Consider the following 14,776-nt stretch of genomic DNA (forward strand, 5'->3'; position numbering starts at 1 on the left):
CAAAACCCAAGAAGTTTACAAGTGAGAAATAGAGAATAAGACAGCTGAGAGGAGACCCCTTGGGTTAGAAAAAGACAAACATTGACCTCCTGACTAACTATCTGAAGGGCTCAAAGTTTTATTAGATTGTATATAGAAATATTCAGATTTCACGGTATAGTTGTAACAACTAGAGCAATTTACCAACTAGTAATTATGTAAACCAGTGAGGTGTGGCCATGGGAGATTTGAAGAGTGGACTACCAGTAAGCTCTCAGGCCAGGATGACTGCAGGAATAACCAAATGTGCGCCTCCCTGAGGAAACTACCAGAGACTTAACACCATGTTGAAGGAATACTTCACTGAATTCTTTCAGCCCGTCACTGAACAACTAAGGAGTCATGAAACAAGCTCTGCAGGGCAGGCTAGCAGTACCTAGACTTGCTAAATGATATTACTCAGACTGTGCAGATTCCAATGAGAAATTATGAGCTACAATAACTTGTGCATGACACAAATTATCAATGTGTCATGCGAAGATGCATAACTACATAACTCATACACTGGAAAAATGCATATGACAGAAACTGCTTATGAGAACGGTCATATGTCATTTAATAAAATATTTCAAGTAGTCATTACAAATGTTTTCACAAGAAGAAAGCTTGATAAAAGAAGCAAAGGAAGATATACTAGTAACATTGTACCAAATAGTTAATATCAATAAAGAAATAGGCATTTTAAAAAGAATCAAATGGAAATTCTGGAGATGAAAAGAAAAATCTCTAGACAATTACCCACAAAGAAAATTCAAGGTGAATATAAATTCATACCTATATTCCACCTGTCATTCAGAGATGAACTAATCATGACCCACTCCAAATTGTGATATAAATATCTTTTTGGAATATGGGGACAATAACCTCAACAAAATACTAGATAGAAAAATCCAGTAACATATAAAAATAATTGCATATCTTAAACAAATATTATATCAATAGAGTAAATGAAATACTGCATGATCATTTCAATAGAAAAGGAAAAAAAACTCCTTTAAATCCAATATACTTTTATGATAAGAACTCTCAATGAGCAAGGTATAGAAGAAACTTCCCCAAAACTTTAAAGGACATTTACAAAAAATGGACTGTTACCATCATTCTTTTTTTAATGATTTCATTTTATTTAATTATGCAAAAACTTATTTTACTTTGACCGGAAAATAGCACTAATAATAAAAGCAATGTGATTTAATATACATAATTATTTTTTTATTTTTTTATTTTTAAAGAAGCTTTATATTACATAAATCTTACATAAAAAATATAGGAGATTCCATATATCCCATCTTCTACACATACTTTCCCCCACTGACAGCATCTTTCACTAGTGTGGTACATTTGTTACAATTGATGAACACATATTGAAGCATTGCTACTAACCACGGACTAGAGTTAACATTATAGTTTACATTTAATTTTATAGGTTTTGACAAAATATGTAATGGCCCATATCCATCACTGCAATGTCATACAGGACAATTAACACAAATCCCCACCCTGTCCCTAATCCAACAGGATGTACTAAGCACCTGTGCAATCATAAATGAAGCTTGTTGTTTTATATTAATCAAACCGGGCAGGTAGAAAAAATCTTAGTCTTGAAAGGAAAACATGGAAATCATTCCCAGGGCCCAAAACAACAGTTACAGAAATCAATCATGGCTATCCTCATTTCTCTCTTACTTTCCTCACCCTTAAAACCAATCCTTTTACTCGTTTTAATACCATTACTGATAATATGCGACTTCTTTTTGATTTTTGTCTCTTATAGCTTCTTTTTTGATTCATACGTGAACAGTACAACCAACAATTCAGGAATATGTGAATGGCATCTTTTTGCTACATCAACACCAATAACCTCTTCAGAACCAGAGTCAGAACCCACTGGACAGGATTTGCCACCCCATGACAGCAGGAAGTAGCCAGACTGAGTCAACGTCCTGAATCCCCTCATCCTTCCATTCTGCTCAGTATTCCCATTATTTAAATCCTTCATCATATATATATAGTCAAAGAGGAATGTTAGAGGCTTCCCCTTACAAGGTCTGCAATGATTAACAGATCATAAGGCTTATTCTGATCGACTGAGCAAGATGCCTCTGTGTGGAGGGCAGTGTATTTCCCCCAAGGATGAGCCATATCACAGTGGGAATGGAGCAGATAAAGACCCTCATCCCTTCCAGACCAACAGACCCCCCACGTTCCAAGAATACTCTACTTCCTAGCCCACTACATGAGAATAATTCACTTTTACAGCCCCTTACTAACCACAGATTATACTTGAGGACTAACACCCTCCCCACAGACTAATGTTTCCTCAGCTATTGATGTACTGTATAAAGTCATATCCACCACCTTCCACAAAGGGGCTGAAGTCTCTCTTCAGACCCCTGCCATACCAGCAGGGGGCTGATGTCTACTCTTCAGACCCCCTCCATTGGGAGAGCTTCTCAATAAACTTCCTGCCAGCATCATATCTGTCTCTGTGTCCCAGTGAGCACCATTTTTCTCTAACACCTGAGAAATAGTTTTTGGAATCTAAATATTTTTGAGACCGCATATGTCATCTTTTCTCTATTCTTACACTTAAAAGTTTGGCTGGATTTACTAGTTCCTAGGGCTGCAGAAAAGAAAAAAAAAAGAATAAAAGAAAAAGAAGAAAGGAGGGTAACTTAAAACAACTGAAATTTATTTTCTCCCAGTTCTGGAAGCTAGACATTCATAATCAAGTTGTAGGTAAGGCCATGTTCTCTCTGAAGCCTTCTAGAGAAGAAATCCTTCCTTGATCCTTCCAGCTTCTAGTATCCCTAAGAATTCCTTGACTTCTAACAGCATCATTCAATCTCTGCCCCATTCTGATTTTGGACTTCTAGCCCCACAAACATCAGCCACATTTACCTGTACAGTTCAATACTGTTGCCTACAGTCACAATAATGCACCAGCATCACCACCATCCATTTTCAAACCTTTACCGTCAGCCTGAATAGAAAATCTGAACAAGTTAACCATCAATTCCCCATTCCCAAATTCCACACTATCTCCTCATAACCTATATTGTAGACTCTAACTCCTCATGAGTTTGCCTAATGTAATTCATTTAAACATTGTCTCACTCAACATACTATCCTCAAGGGTCATCCATGTTGTATGCATCAGGCCTTCATTCCTTTTTACAGCTGAATAATATTCCATCATATGTATAGACTACATTCATTGACTGATGGACACTTGGGTTGTTTCCATCTTTTGGCAACTGTGAATAATGCCACTATGAACATTGGTGTGAAATGTAATAAGGTAATACGATTTTTTTTGTGGTTTTTTTTTTTTTAGATTTATTTATTTTTCACCCTTCCCCTCCTCCAACCCTACTGGGTTTTTATTTTTTGTTCTCTGTGTTGTCTTCTCTTCTCATTTTCTCTCCCCTAGGATTCACTGGGACTCGATTCTGGAGACCTCTGATGGGAAGAGAGGCTCCCTGTCAAACTGTACTACCTCAGTTCATGGTCTCTGTTGTGTTTCACCTTGACTCTCCCCTCCTCTCTCATTTTTTTTTTGAAGTGTCATCATCTTGCTGCATGATTCACTTGTGCAGGACACTGGCTCACCATGTGAGCACTTGTGTGGGCACTGGGCTCACCATGCAGGCACTTGTGCAGGCACTGGCTTGCCACATGGGCATGCCCTCTCCTCTTCTTTCACCAGGAGGCCCCAGGGATTGAACCCAGGTCCTCCCATATGGTAGGCAGAAGCTCTATCACTTGAGCCACATCTGCTTCCCTATAAAAAGTTTTAAGATCAGGATGTGTGGGTCCTCCAACTTTGTTCTTTTTCAAGAAGCTTTGGCTTTTTGGGGCTCCTTACCCTTCCATATAAATTTGATGATTGGTTTTTTGATTTCTGCAAAGAAGGTTGTTGGAATTTTGATTGGGATAATTTTTATTGGGATTGTGTGGAATCACTAAATCGCTTTGGAGAGAATTTTCATCTTTAACAATATTTAGACTTCCAATCAATAATCATTTAATACCCTTCCATTTATTTAGGCCTTCTTTGATTTCTTCTGCAATATTTTTTTTTCTGTGTAATAGTTCTTTGTATCCTTAGTTAGATTTATTCCTAGATATTTGATTCTTTTAGCTACTACTGTAAATGGAATTTTTTTCCTTGAATCAAAGAAGTCCAGTTCCAGAAAGAAGAGAGAGAATGGAAGGGAAAAAATCAACAGTGATGAAAACTACGGAAAATTGAAGGGCATGAGTTTAGAAGTTGTCAGGAATCATTTAGTCCCTAGTTAATGAATGAAAATAGGCTGACATTAAACAGTGGAATCTAGAATTAGGGATAAAGAATATTGCAAACTTCTAGACAGAAGAAAGACGCAAATGAAGGATCAGTTGGCAAAAAGCATAAAACTTTTCAACAGCTATACTTAAAAGAAAGTAGGGCGATGCCTTTCCCCATCCTCTTCCCCTACACCCTGAAATTGACTTCTTACATGAGTTTGCAATATAGTATGAGTTGAGAAATACTGCATTAAGAACATGCATCAAAAATTTTTTTCTAAATTGGGGAACAGATGTAGCTTAGTGTTTGAATACCTGCTTCCTAAACATTAAGTCTTGGGTTCAATCCCCAGTTCCTAAAAAAAATAAATAAATAAATAAATCAAAGGATGCATGGGAACAGACAGTTTTAGGGAGATTGATTTCTAGATCTTTACTTTCAATAATGTGCTCTTTCAGAGGTAGGTTCAGGTTTTGTGGGATGTGAAGCTTTGTACAATTCTAGAGAATTTTAAAGGAAAAAAAAAGATTTTCAAATATAAAAGTAGGTATGGGGCCTTTTCATGGACTCATGAAAATGAGAAGTCCTGAAGCTTCATGTTAAATCATCCTGTTTGATTTCCTAAATTTGTTCTTCTTAAGAACCTGTCTACGCATTCTATTGGTTTTCTTTTTCTCAATGTCACTTTCCTAACTCTTGCTCTTTCACTTTACAAAAGAAGAGAATACCTCTCATTTATTCATGACCTTTTGAGGTGCACTGGCCTTAGTTACCACTGTGGAATACTCAACAAAGAAACATTGGAAATATTGGGGATTTGGAGAGAAAGTGAATCGTTCTTTGTAAGTAAGATGGCTTACATTTCTTTGCTTTCAGCAAATTGAAGGAACTAATTGAATTAGCAGCTGACAGAGTATTACAAGTAAATTTTTTTTTTGGAAAAAACTCTTTATACTACCATCTACTTATTTATGTGATCAAAAATTCTCAGAAATTGTTTTTGCAAAAGTGAAAAACAAGAATTCATGCAGAACTGTCTCATTATAGCAAAAATAAATATTCTTTAAGTATTATGAAGAATAACTCAAATTCCTTTCTTCTCATTAAGATTCAATTCCCATAAAAGTTTACTTTTGAAAAAAATTTTACTTCAGTACTGAAAAATTATCAATATTGATAATTGTACTTTTGATCAGTTGCATACTACTTATTGTAATTCTTAAGAAAAATATACTCCTAGTGTATGAATTTTAAAAAAAAATTGTTTGATTAGTAAAATAATGATATTATTATGTTAAGGTAAAATTGGAGAGGAGTTAGAGCTCAAGGAAAAAAAGAATGGTAAATTTTTTATCACACTAAAAGTGTGTTCATATTCTTTACATGGATGAAGATGTATTTCAATTTACTGTGGTATGCCCTTTAAATACGTATAAAAGAGTGATATTACAAATTTATTTTTAAATCTCTATAATACAGAAAAGCTAGATATTTTATATGGCAGCTTTAAAATGTGTATGGGGGTTACACAGTTTTAAAACTTCCTTTTAGGGAATATATGTACACTGGCCTCGCAAAGAGATGAGCAAATTTGCTAATGCCATCTGTTGGTAGAGGGCAGAGCTGTATTAATTTTGCACTGTTGCAGGCATGGCTTTTTACTGATCCATGAAAAGTGATTAAGTGGAGGAGCATTTATGAATATAATGGAGGTATTTATGAGAATGTTGCAAAGATCTTTTCAGTAGAAACTTCAATTTTCAGTTAATGTGTGAATATATCTTATGAATCATTGATAGTACAACATATGTCTCTGAATCCCCCTCTCTCCAGATCTTTCAAATCTTAACCTTTTGCCATATTTCCTTCATAGTATTTAAGAAATATGATACTGATTTCATTGAAATCTTTAATACCTCTCCGATCCCATTTGGCTTCTTCTATCCCCAGAATTTGATATTATGCATTTATACTTTTTACGTATTTATATAAATATGTTTCTATAAAATCTCATAGTACTTGAAGCGTTTTAAACTTTATATTAATCATACTAAAATCTATTTACTTGTAATTGCTGTATAATATGTTATTGTGTGAATATATCAAAATATATCCATTTTTTTCATTTTTTCTCCCCCTTCCTCCCACCCTGCTGTTTTGCTGTCTGTTTCTATTCATTGTGTGATCTTCTGTGTCTGTTTCTCTTGGTCTTTTCTTCTCATTTTTTCATCTAGGCTTCACCAGGATTCGATCCTGGGGACCTCTGATGTGGGAGGGAGGTTCCCTGTCACTTGCACCACCTCAGCTCCTGGTTTATGTTGTGTCTCACCTTGACTCTCCCCTGCATCTCTCTTTTTGTGTCATCATCTTGCTGTGTTGCCCACCACACCTTTAAGGGGAGGCCCTGGGGATCAAATGTTGGTCCTCCCATATGGTAGACAGAAGCCTACCTTGAGCCACATCTGCCGCCCCATTTTTTTTCAGTTTTAAGTGATTTGATTTTTATATGTCTTGGTGCAGTTTTCTTCATATTTCTTATGCTTGGGATTTGTTGAGTTTCTTGGATCTATGGGTTCATGATTTTCTGATTTATAATCAAATTTGAGAAATTTTCAGTCACAATTCCTTCAAATATATTTTTTTCTAGTCTCCTTCTCTATCAACTGCTCTAGGGACTCTATACATAGGCCACGCAAAGGTTTCCCACAACTCACTGATGTTATGTTCATTTTTTTCATTTCTTTTTCTCTGTGTTTACTTTTATTTCCATAGAGTTATTCAAGTGTCCTTTTGACATGGCAGGTGGCTTCTTCCAGAGTCAGGATCAAGAATGTAAGATGGAAGTTGCAATGTATTTTTTTGGCCTAGTCTCAGAAGTCGCTATCTGACATTTACACATTAATCCCATTATTACACAAATTAGCCATATGAAGTGCAGAAGGGGATCAAAGGCGTAAACATCAAGAGAATGAATCACGTGGGAACCATCTTTTTTTTTTTAAGATTTATTTATTTCTCTACCCTCCGCCCTACCCCCACCCCGGTTGTCTGTTCTCTGTGTCTATTTTGCTGCGTATTCTTTGTCCGCTTCTGTTGTTGTCAGCGGCACGGGAGTCTGTTTCTCTTCCTTGTGTCATCTTGTTGTGTCAGTTCTCCGTGTGTGTGGCACCATTCCTGGGCAGGCTGCACTTTTTTTCACACTGGGCGGCTCTCTTTACAGGGCGCACTCCTTGCGGTTGGGACTCTCCTATGCGGGGGATACCCCTGCGTGGCATGGCACTCCTTGCGCACATCAGCACTGAGCATGGGCCAGCTCCACCCGGGTGAAGGAGGCCCGGGGTTTGAACCGCGGACCTCCTGTGTGGTAGATGGACGCCCTAACCATTGGGCCAAGTCCACTGCCTTGGGAACTATCTTGAAAGCTACCACAATCTTGTTAGGCACTGGATATTTTTGTATTCATATAAACTATCTTGGTTTTGTAAGAATTTAAGTAACTTGGAAGCAGTATGATTCTTTCAAGAGTTGTTTTTGCCCTGCTGCCAAGGCAATAGTCTTCCGAGTACTCTACCCAATGCCTGTGAATTATAAGTTTTTCCACTCTGACTTCTGGGAATAGAATTATTCTAGGCCATGTGACAGATCTGGAAATTATTTCCTTGAATCCTTTTGGGTAGTTCTTTTCCCAGCCTTGGGCAGTTTACTCACAGGCATGCTTTCATCATTACTCAGCTAAACACTTGAAGAGGATCTCTGTAGGTGCCAAAAGCTCTCTCTCTCTCTGTGACTCTCTCTCAACTCTGATATTCCACCCTGCTACCTAGAGTTACCTTAGCCTCCCTGAGCTCCCAGCTTTGTCTCTTCAAGAGAGGGAGACTGCAAGGCTCTGCCTGAATTCCACACCTCACTCCTGTGCTGTAGTCTGGAAACTCTTTTGGCCTTAAGCTGTAACAGTCATAGAACTCACCACATTTGGCTTCCACTCTTCAGGAACCACTTTCTTACCCTACCTGATATCCAGTGTCTACTAACTTTGTTTTATATGTTTTGTCCATTTTCTTAGTAGTTCCAGACAGGAGAGTAAACCCTTCCTCTGTTATTTCATCTTGGTTGGAGCAAAGCATTGTGGAGTTTTTCTCCTTTATATAAATAGTGATGCAATGAATCTTCCTTTACATTTCCTATGTACATGGGAGTTTCCCCCAAAGATATATACCTAGAGAATTATTACTTTATTGATTATGTACATTTCACTTTAATTATGTATTGCCAAATTATTTTTTAAAGTAGTTATATCACTATACACTTCCTCCAATAATGTGTGACCTCTTAATTCTCCAGATCCTAGTCAATAATACTATTTTAAATTTTGCTAATTGATGTAAAAAAATTGGTATCTCATTGTATTAGTCTGCCAAAGGGTGCTGATGCAAAGTACCAGAAGTCTGTTGGCTTTATAAAGGATATTTAGGGTAAAAGCTTACAGTTACATAAAAAGCAACTCAAGGTTGCAGTATTAGTCAGCCAAAGGGGTGCTGATGCAAAATACCAGAAGCTGGTTGGTTTTTATAAAGGGTATTTATTTGGGGGTAGGAGCTTACAGATACCAGGCCATAAAGCATAAGTTACTTCCCTCACCAAAGTATATTTTCATGTGTTAGAGCAAGATGGCTGCCAATGTCTGTGAGGATTCAGGCTTCCTGGGTTCCTCTCTTCCCAGGGCTTGCTTCTTTCCAGGCTTAGGGTTGCTCTCTACCCGGTGCTCCAGCTTAAGACTTCAGCATCAAACCTCAACATCAAAACTCCAAAACCAAAAACCCCTCATCTTTGTCGTTTGCCATGTCTTTTATCTGTAAACCCCTACTGGCACAAGGGGTTTACATAATTACTTAATCAAGTAAACCTATGAATCCAATATAATCTAATATGCCCAGAGGAGAAGATCAGCTTACAAATATAATCCAATATTTCTTTTTGGAATTCATCAATAATATCAAACTGCTACAGTTGCTTTCTCAACAAAGTCATTTGCCACATGTTGAAACAAGATGGTCATTGATCCCGATGGGTCTCTGCCTTCCTCTCTTGGTTTCCTTTTCCTCTTGAGACTCCATGGGGCCAGCTTCTTGAGGCTTTATTCTTAAGTGATCCTCTAGTCTTCAGTCTCCTAGCATCAGGCTTGTTTCTTTCCAGGCCTTCTATATCAGTCTCTGTTGTTCTGCTTTCTTTCTAATCTCAGTTTTAAGCTATCAGGCAAAATGTTTCATCTCTCCCTGGGGCCTCAGCTGCTTGGGCTTTCTCCTTTCTGTCACATGGCAGAATAAAAAATGGCAGGGAAGTGGACTGGCTCAACTGATAGCCGATAGCATTCACCTACCACATAGGAGGTCCAGCGTTCAAACCCAGGTCCTCCTGACCCATGTAGTGAGCTGGCCCTCACACAGTGCTAATGTGTGCAAGGAGTGCTGTGCCATGCAGGGGTGTCCCCCACATTGGGGAGCCCCACATGCAAGGAGTGCACCCTTCAAGGAGAGCCACCCCACGTGAAAAAAAGTGCAACCTGCCCAGGAGTGGTGCTGCATACATGGAGAGCTGGCATAGCGAGATGATGTAACAAAAAGAGACACAGATTCCTGGTGCTGCATGACAAGAATGCAAGCAGACACAGAAGAACACACAGCAAACGACACAGAGAGCAGATGGGGGGGAGGGAGAGAAATAAATAAAAAATAAATCTTAAAAAAAATGGCAGAGCTCTCTCTTCTGTCTGTCTGTGAGTGTCCACTTATATCAGACCCACCAAGGGAGTGGAGACTCAATCTGAATCATGCTTTATGACAGGGTCAAATCAAAAAGCCCTCAAAGCAATCTTAACAGGTAATCTAATCAAGGGCCCCTCAGCTGAATTTAATACAACCAAAGGGTATCATACCCAGAGAAATAGATTAATTTACAAACATAATCTTTTTCTTTTTAGGATTCATAAATTAATCTTAAACTGCCACACTTATTAATTTATATTACTGATTATTAATGAAATTGAATAACAATTCACATGTTTAGTAACTGCAATTTTTTGATCGGGTTATTGTCTTTATCTTAAAGATTTTAACAATCCTTTTATGTTTCAAATCCCAATTCTTTGTCAGTTACAGAAGATGCAAATACTTTTCTATATAGATAATCTTTTCATTTTAAAAACAATGATATCTCCCATTTTTCAGAAAGTAATTTTAACATAACCAAATTATGAACTTTTAAGCTTATGGTTTCTGCTCACTTGTGTATTGGATAAGGCATCTTTCTCTACCCTAATAGCAAAGATATTGTATTAGTCAGCTAAAGGGGTGCTGGTGCAAAATACCAGAAATTGGTTGGTTTTTATAAAGCGTATTTACTTGGGGTAGGAACTTACAGATGCTAGCATGAGCATAAATTACTTCCCTCACCAAAGTCTATTTTCATGTGTTGGAGCAAGATGGCTGCCAATGGCTGTGAGGGTTCTGGCTTCCTGGTTTCCTCTCTTCCATGGTCTTGCTTCTCTCTGGGTTCAAGTTTCCTTCCTTCCTAGGGCTTGCTTTTTCCTGGGCTCAGGGTTCCTCTCTTCCTGGGGATGGCTCCTCTTTCCTCTGTGAGCTTACTTCCTGGGGCTCCAGTTTAAGGGTTCAGCATCAAACGCCAACATCAAAACTCCAACATCAAAAACCCATGCATCAAAAGCTCCAACTCCACCCTTTGCTATGTCTTTTATCTGCAAATCCCCACTCACCAAGGGGTGGGAACTTAACATCCTAATGATGTGGCCCAATCAAAGTCCTAATCATAATTCAATCATGCCCAGTAACAGACCAGATTACAAAAGAATTCAATATCTATTTTTGGAATTCATAACTATATCAAACTGCTACAGATATTTTAAATTTTCTTCCAAATGAAATGCCTATTACATTTCAATTTTTTTTTTAACTTGCACATTTTGTCTATGATATGAGGTGATGATTTAATTTTGTTCTTTCCTCATATGGGTATCCAGTTTTCTCAGCACTATTTATTGAATAATGTGTCCTTTCTCCTCTGCCTCCTCTGTAATAGGCCCAGTTCCCATTTAAGCTTGGGTATGTTTGTACTTTCCAGTTTCATCCACTGATAACAGTGCCTAGCCTTCTCCCAATACCACACTATTTTAATTCCCATGGCTTAGTAAAATAGGATACTATGTGGAAGGGCAAATCCAGTTGTATTAGTCAGCCAAAGGGGTGCTAATGCAAAATACCAGAAATTGGTTAGTTTTTATAAAGGGTACTTATTTGGGGTAGAAGCTCACAGATACTAGACCATGAGCATAAATTAATTCCCTCACCGAAGTCTGTTTTCATGTGTTGGAGCAAGATTGCTGCTGATGTCTGTGAGGGTTCAGGCTTCCTGGGTTCCTCTCTTCCCAGGGATTGCTCTTCCTGGGCTCAGCATTCTTCTCTTCCTGGGGCTTGCTTCTCTTTCCTCTGTGTGCTTACTTCCCGAGACTCCAGCTTAAGACTACAGCATTAAACTCCGACATCAAGAACCCTCAACTCTGTCCTTTGCCATGTCTTTTATCTGTGAGTCCCCACCCCTTGGTGCAGTGCCTAATTAGAATGCCCTAATGTGGTCCAGTCAGAGCCCTAATCATAACTTAATCATGCTTACATACAAACCAGATTAAAAACATAATCTAATATCTATTTTTGGAATTCATAACCATATCAAACTGATACACCAGTCCATTTATTCTTCAAAATTTTCTCTGCTCTTCTTGACCCTTTGCTTTCCCAAATGTATTTTGAATTAGATGGCCAAGTTTCATGCAAAAATTCCTCTTGGAAAGATAGTATCAAAATAGGCAGGCAGGACTCAAATCTTTCAAAAAGACAATGGAGGAATGTTGTGGGAACACAGTAGGAACATGGTTTGAAGTTGAAGTGTTTCCATAATGCAGACAAAAAGTGCAGGCTTAGGAACACCAGGCCTTGATTAGATGGAATACTGTCTGGTCAGCAGGAGAAAATGTTTGTGTGGGGAGGTGTGTGAACTTTGTATAACCTGTACCTTATTATAGTAAAATGTTACACCTGTTTTATTGTAGATGTTGCCTTATTGTAGATGTTGCAGTTGTTTCCTGTTATTGTAGATGAAGTTGCAGTTCTGATAACAAACAGCTGCTTATTAGTTTCCAAATAAATATGATGTAGAAACTAGGGTTGAGGCTCTCAGTTTCAGAAGCTGTGAGTCCCCTGGTCCCATTTTTATTTCCTCTCCTGTGTCTTTCTTTCTGTCATTTTATTTCTTCAGTTCTGTGTTGCCTTACCTTCATGCAAACCTATTGCTGAGCTGGTCTCAGCAGAGGAAGGGCAAAAATCTATCCAAGAGAGCTGCTTGGGGATCTATGAGAGAGCTGCACATCATCTAGAAGGGAGAAGGATGGGGAGACAAAAAGACCAAATGAAAGGTGAAACAAGACATCTTATCCAAGATACAAATAAGCAGAAACCATAAGTTTGACTACAAAGATATAGAATAAGTGGAAACATGTTTTGAAAAGGAAACAACAAAACAAAACAAAACCCTAGAGTAGAAAGAGAAGCTAACCATCTGAATTAGCCTGTTAAGATAAACAGATGCCTAGACACCAATAAAAAGTTACAAGCCGTACTAAGAAACAGGAAAACATGGCCCAGTCTAATGAACAAGCTATAAAACAGGAGGAGATGCAGAATGTGGAACAACTCATTAAGGATGTCCAAACAAATATCATGAATCAACTAATGAAGTGAAGGAAGAGATAAAAGATGAGAAGGTACTGGGGGAACCTACTGAAGAAATCATAAACAGACATAAAAAGATAATGGCTCTGATGGTGGTGAGAAGGCAGTGTGGTATGACATAGTTAAGGTGCTTAAAGGAAAAAACTGTCATCCAAGAATTCTGTATCCAGCAAAGCTGGCTTTCAAAAATGAGGGAGAGTTCAAAATATTTATAGTAAACAGAAATTAAGAGAGTTTGTCAACAAGAAATGTGCTGTTAAAATACTAGGGAAGTGGACTTGGCCCAGTGGTTAGGGTGTCCATCTACCACAAGGGAGGTCCACGGTTCAAACCCTGGGCCTCTTTGACCCGTGTGGAGCTGGCCCACGTGCAGTGCTGATGCGTGCAAGGAGTGCCCTGCCACGCAAGGGTGTCCCTGCGTAGGGAAGTCCCACACGCAAGGAGTGCGCCCCATAAGGAGAGCTGCCCAGTGTGAAACAAAGTGCAGCTTGCCCAGGAATGGCACCACACAGAGGGAGAGCTGACACAACAAGATGACGCAAGAAAAAGAAACACAGATTCCCGTGCTGCTGACAACAACAGAAGCGGACAAAGAAAAACATGCAGCAAATAGACACAGAGAACAGACAACTGGGGTGGGGGTGGGGTGGAATAAATAAATAAATAAATCTTTAAAAAAATACTAAAGGGAGTTATGGAGGTTGAAAGAAAAAAACAGGAGAGGGTTGAAGTGAGTGTAGAAATGAAGATTATTATTAAGAATAACTAAAAAGATAAAATGAAATAAAAAGAAAATATGATATATATAAACCTACAAAAGACACAAATTGGCAGAATGGGTAAGGAAATATTGCCCATCTATATGCTACTTACAAGAAACTCACCTTAGACCCAGAGAGGTTGCAAATGAATGGCTGGAAAATGATTTTACATGCAAACAATAACCAAGATAGGGTGGAGTACCTATACTAATACTGGACAAAATAGACTATTTTTTTAATTTTCAAAAAATTTTTTTAAGATTTTAAAATTTATTTCTCTCTCCCCTCCCCTATTGTCTGCTCTCTGTGTCCATTTGCTGCATGATCTTCTGTATCGACTTGCACTCTTGACAAGCGGCACTGCGAATCTGTCTCTTTTTGTTGCATCATCTTGCTGTGTCAGCTCTCCGTGTGTGTGGTGCCTCTCCTGGGTGGGCTGCGCTTTTCACATGGGGTGGCTCTCCTGTGGGGGCATCCCTGCATGGCATGGCACTCCTTGCATGTGGCAGCACTGTGCATGAGCCAGTTCAGCACATGGGCTAGGAGGCCCTGGGTTTGAACCCTGGACCTCCTATATGGTAGTGGGTGCTCTATCAGTTGAGCCACATCTGCTTCCCCAAAATAGACTTTAAATGCAAAACTATTGTAAGAGACAAAGAAGGACACTATTTATTAATTAAAGGGATAATCAATCAAGAAGAAAGAACAATCATAAACATTTATGTACCTAACCAGGGTGCCCCAAAATACATGAGGCAAACATTGGAAAAACTAAGTGGAGAAATAGGTGCCTCTACAATTATAGTGGGAGATTTTATTACACAATTATCACCATTAGACAGAACATCTTGACAGAGTCAATAAAGAAACAGAGACCTTGAATAATA

Source organism: Dasypus novemcinctus, chromosome 28, assembly GCF_030445035.2.
Source record: "Dasypus novemcinctus isolate mDasNov1 chromosome 28, mDasNov1.1.hap2, whole genome shotgun sequence".
Lineage (NCBI taxonomy): Eukaryota > Metazoa > Chordata > Mammalia > Cingulata > Dasypodidae > Dasypus > Dasypus novemcinctus.